This window comes from Silene latifolia, chromosome X, assembly GCF_048544455.1.
Source record: "Silene latifolia isolate original U9 population chromosome X, ASM4854445v1, whole genome shotgun sequence".
In the NCBI taxonomy this organism is placed as follows: Eukaryota; Viridiplantae; Streptophyta; class Magnoliopsida; order Caryophyllales; family Caryophyllaceae; genus Silene; species Silene latifolia.
In genome coordinates, this window is record NC_133537.1 from 215,685,030 (window position 1) to 215,690,509 (window position 5,480).

Below are 5,480 nucleotides of genomic sequence, written 5' to 3' on the forward strand. Positions count from 1 at the left end.
CCTAGCTCTATATATTACAGTCATATGCTTAAAGAAGAACGTAACAATGACTTTGGTGGATGATGGCTCTACATCCAACGTCGTACCACTAAAAAAGGCATACAAATTGGGCATGAAAGAATCGGATTGGACTCCTACCAACCAAGGTGTTCGAGCATACGATGGAACACGACGTAAGGCAGTAGGACTAATCCACCTCACTATAGCCACAGGGCCAATCGAGCGAAAGGTTAATTTTCAAATAGTGGACATCGAAGCATCATTCAATATATTTCTGGGAAGGCCTTGGATTCACGCTTCCAAAGCGGTAACATCCACCTTGCACCAGAAGATTAAGATTCCTCTAGATGGCAAAGTAGTGACGATCACTTCGTCACCTATCAAGGCAGTAATATAGAAAATGTCAAGTAACCAAGTAGTCACAGATCCAGTATATGAGATTTGGGGGCTTTCAAAGTATAAACCTTGTAGAGAGCGAACTGGCACCTCTGTACTTCAACCCATACCCCAATTTAGTGGTCAACCACATACTCAAGTCCCAGGGATACTTCTTATGAATGCCATTAAATCCTGCCAAGAAAAATACCTTCGCACCTTACAAGGAAGGAAACTCTCAAAGGATACCATTAGGATTGGGATACAAACCCACGAAAGAAGAAGCTTTGGAGATGCTCACTCAGTTTCAAAACCGTAAGAATAAAGGAATCCAAATACGATCCTATCTCCCTACCCTAAATGGATACTTCATTAGAGAAGGGAGTCAGGAGTACTTTCACGGGTTTCCCGAACCTTGGCACTATAAAGGAATGCAATTAGCTGGAATCAAGGCCTTCCACGATTGCTACTTCATCCCTCCAGAAACGGTTCCTACCGTCAAAACTCGTCAAACACCTTGTTTAGACGAACAGGCTATTAGCCTCCTGTTTGGGGAAGACTGATTCGTCAGGGTAGCACAGGATGAGATCATTACCATGATACTTCAAGATGACCATTTCAACCCCACAGCATTGATCACCGAAACCAGTTCAAATCAGCAAAAAGGATGGAGAAAATCGATCAAGTGGACTAACAACCAAGGAAAGCTCTTCAAAGTCACCACAGGAGAAGGAGAGATGTTCAAAGGAGAACCTGGAGACAATGAATTCGAATCAGAGTCGGAGTCAGAGTCTGTCTAGTGAAGTCGCTAAAAAGTCTTCTTCTGTCGTCACTCCCCATCCCCTTGTTTCTCCTAGCATAGCATCAAGTAGTAACTGTAAGGTTCATATACCTATTATTAGACTCCTCTAATAGTGAACTAATTAACTTCTTAATTATTTGTTCTTTAGATCTAGTGCATGCATAACAAAATAAGAGATTAATAAGAAAAATAATGTCCCTTACATTATTATTTTCGGATTTGTGGGCACAAGTAAGGTCTCCTACCTTCACTTGTTCTTGAGCTATAATGAGTATTAGGACGATCCTCCAAAATCCCAATGTAGAGATTCTCCTCTTGATTGCACCTAAGATTAGCCCTTATCACTACTAAATAATATTAACTAGATATTTATTTAGTAGTCTACCTTAAAATTGATTACTAATACTCATATATTACACTAATAATATTAGTAATATCAATGAACAATTTAGATCAAACTTTTCAAGTTTTTAGAGGAAAAACTATGAATAAGAGAGAGGTTTTTATTTGCATGTTATGGTAGAGAAAACAAGAAGAATAAAATTCTTCTACACACATAAAGAGTGAGCCGTCCAAGTGCTCTATTTAGAGCATTTTTTTGTCTTCACAATTTGTCTTATGCAAAAGACTATAGTGTGTAGGTTGTAGGCTAAAATTATTAGGTGTGTCATAAGTTGTTGGAGCATCTTTCCAACAATTAAATGACAAAGCCAAAAATCAAGCATCCATACTTATTTTGGACGGCACACATGGACTATTTTGGTCCACTTTTGTCTTATAATATTTGTGACTACTACAAGAAAGACATATTGGGGCGCTTTTATTACGGCGCTTATCATAAAAAGTGCTGAATTGGGCTAAATTACCCAGAAAATGAAGCGCTTTTTAAAAGCGCGGTCTAATAGTGCTTCAATAAATTACGCGCGATACAAAAATGAAAGTTTGACTTTGCCGCTTCAAATCCTTGTAAAACTCACATACACACATACACACATACACACTTAAACAGTAACCCTAAACAAATGAAAAAAGGGGGAAAAATCTCCCAAGTTCACCAGTACCACCACTACTCGCCATCTTCAAGAAGATACTTCATGGAGGCCATAAACAAGAGATTGATTACACAGCTGCTAAAAATTGTTTCAGAGGCCATATCATTTTAAGGTGTGATTTCAATTTTCTCTCTGAAATTTTGATAAATCATTCATTTGTTTCATTTCAATTTGCTCTGATAAACTAATTAGGGTTTTCAATTGAAAGTTACAGACCATATTTAATTAGTTTAATTTCTTATGTTCGTATTCTATAATTGAATTACATGATGAGCACTGCCTTTAAGATTGTCTATTAATATCGTCTTTCCTTATTTTAAGTTCTTTAAATTGGGCGAAACTAGATAATAGTGTTGTTTATTCATTTTTCGCAAAACTGGCTAGTTGTCTAATGTTGCTGAGACGAAAATCAGTCTACAACTAATTGTTTTACTCATCGCTGATATTGGCTTCACTGATTGTTGATCTCACTATTGGGGGCGTTTGTGTACTTTCGTAAAAATCTCACTTGTCTTAGAAAGGACGTCTAGGTAGGTCATGCTACAGAAAATATTACGGAGTACTTTGTAAGAAACTGTTAAATCTGTTCTTTTTCGTTTCCTCCTAAATTTTAGGTTACTTAGTTGTATCATTTGATTATTACTTCTGGATATGTCTTTCTCGAAAACTTCTTTGTTAAGGGAGTAATATTTTGATTTAGGGCTCGCTTGAAATGGGAGTAAATATTAAGGGAGTAATAGAGGCTAAAATAAGAAGAAATGGAAGGAGATTGGTGATTTGTGGTGGTTGTGGAAGGTGGAAAGAAGTGGTGAGGGAGGAATTATTACCTCCATTTGGAGGTAATGTATTACTTGAGGGGGGAGGTGGGTAATTATTACCCCTTAATGGATAGACTATTACACTATCTTCCTCCATTTTTATCTCCAACCTCCATCACTTTGCTCCATTTTCTAGTTCATTTAAGCTCTATTACCCCCTTAATAGTTACTCCCATTCCAAGCGAGCCCTAATGAGTTAAATTTCCTTCACTGTTCTTACTTTTTTTGTTTTTTATGTGCACTACACGGGATTGTAATTGTCAAAGCTAACGAAATCGATTATGGCTAGGACAAAGATATTAAGGATTCGAGAAAGTGATTCTCAACCAGAGCAAGGGTACCATCAAAGAGATTAAAATTTCAGAAGAACTGAAACATCAAAAGTTGGGATGATTGTCAAGATGTAGAATTAGTAGTTGCATCAAAATAAAAGCTGAATACAAAGAATATACTCTTAAAGGTGTGATTGACTCACTTACTTATTACATTTGGTAGGCTCTTTCTTTTTTATACGAAAGTATGCTTACTAATAGATGTATGTGGGAAAACACTTTGGTATACTTAACAATTCAGTATATGTTTTTTCCTTATGCAGGTAATATTTGAATGACTATTGAAGTTCATTATGTGTTACTTGACATTAATTTTGATTTTAAATTGTGTAACTAGTGTCTTTTGAAGTCATTTCAATTCATTTATCTGCAGATAGATGCAATTCAGTTAATTTAACCATATAATTAGGGATACCCAAGGTAATTTGTTCAACTACAATCATTTATTCGGTTGTGTTCATATCTAGTGTTTCTGAGTGAATACACTAAGTATTGTAAACTCAAGAAGTTGTATCTCATTATTGCAGGATGTATTTGAGACATTTGTCGCTATCTATTGACGTGGCTAGGAATGGCGACAGTAGCAGTGCATCAAATGACGACGATGATTCAGTCACTACTTACTCTTTTGCTTGCTAAATTTTGTTTCAATCAGGAAAATATTGCGCAATGATTAAAAGATTTGAATCAGTTTGTTATGAAGAAGGATGGCGATTTAAAGGTACATTTTCTAATGTTTTATCTATTTCCTCTCTTAGTTTTTGGGTTGGACCTTGGCAAATTGGTGTTTAGAATTTAGATTGATTAGTGTGCAACAATGTGATGTTTATGTGCTTTTTTGGTCTGAGTTAATTTTTTTTTTGCTCAATAATCTATATTCTTGTTTGTTTAATGTACTGATCTATGCTAGTTATTGAGACATGAAGTCTTAGTGTTCTTGTTTAAATTAAACATTTTTAGTTTTACTTGATTTAGCTGCCCTTTTTTTTGTGTCAGGCTGTGTCTTTCAATTAATATGAGAATGAAACTATCGAGTACAGTAACTACGCGTACATGAAGATTCTATACAATGGGATACTATATATGCTTAAAAATGTTGTACCCGTATTAGTTAGATTCATTAACTATGGCAAATTATAACTTGAGGATTTCTTATTCATAATTTGCAGAATGATAAACGAGTGAAGCCTGACAGTTGACACCATAATCACAGAATATTTTCTTCAAATTTTATTGCTTCATCAACAAAGCCATTTTGACAGGTTATACTTTTCTTCTACTTGCTCTTTCAGAGTTTTTTTTGTTATGAGAATACCAAAAGTGTTACCTGGCTTCTCGGATTGTGATATTTCATGTTTTCTTAACATGAAAATAACAAGCTTGAAAAGTTTTGATTGTATTGATGTTGCTCTTGTTATTGCAGGTTAAAATTTGCAAGACAATAACAAATTATCAACTAAAGGGATAACGGAAATATGCTATTTAACGACCCATTGCGTTAAGAGCAAGCTATCTTTGAGGGAGGGGTCTGATGAACTGTACAATTTAGTACCCCAACTATCTTTCTTGTATGGGAGTTTCGAATCACATTCTGTTTTAATGTATGAATTGGAATTTGTATATATATATGACTATATTTGTTTTATATTGAATTGAATTAATACGTTAGAAAATTGACAAAAATGTGAATGTGTACTTTTTAGCCCGCATTTGGTATCTTGATGATATAAAAGTTGTTTATTTTAAGTTTTTGTGATGTTAAGAGCATGTTACTTAAAAGGATTGAAAACTATGCTTTATTAAAAGATAATTAAGCATGATTATAAAAGAGTTTTACAACAAACGTTGTTAGCAAGTAGAGGCGCAAGAAAGCGCCGCTGAATCACATTATAAAGCGCGTCAATTTTGGCGGCGCTATTATTGTATCTTTACCGACGCACTTAATAAGCGCCTCTAAAGGTGCTTGCGGCATAGGCAAACCCGGCGCTTTTCTTAGCGTCGGTAAAACCCTTTCCGGCGCTAATTAGCATCGCAGAAGCCGTTAAAAAGCGCCGCTAAAACCCTGTATTGTAGTAGTACGTTCCACAAATGCTTATAAGTC

The 5,480-nt window shown here is 35.4% G+C and overlaps 1 long non-coding RNA gene across 3 annotated transcripts; it reads left to right on the forward strand.

Annotated features, from left to right (window-relative positions):
* Positions 1-2,088: 2,088 nt before the first annotated feature.
* On the forward strand, positions 2,089-5,125 carry LOC141621703 (uncharacterized). Of its 3 annotated transcripts, none has more exons than XR_012532595.1 (6): positions 2,089-2,341; positions 3,337-3,507; positions 3,643-3,799; positions 3,907-4,100; positions 4,549-4,641; positions 4,803-5,125. It is a non-coding gene; the product is annotated as an uncharacterized LOC141621703 (long non-coding RNA). The 3 variants fall into 3 exon arrangements; XR_012532594.1 differs by having other exon boundaries at positions 2,093-2,341; positions 3,753-3,799; XR_012532596.1 differs by lacking the exon at positions 3,643-3,799 and having other exon boundaries at positions 2,093-2,341.
* The last annotated feature ends 355 nt before the right edge of the window (positions 5,126-5,480 follow it).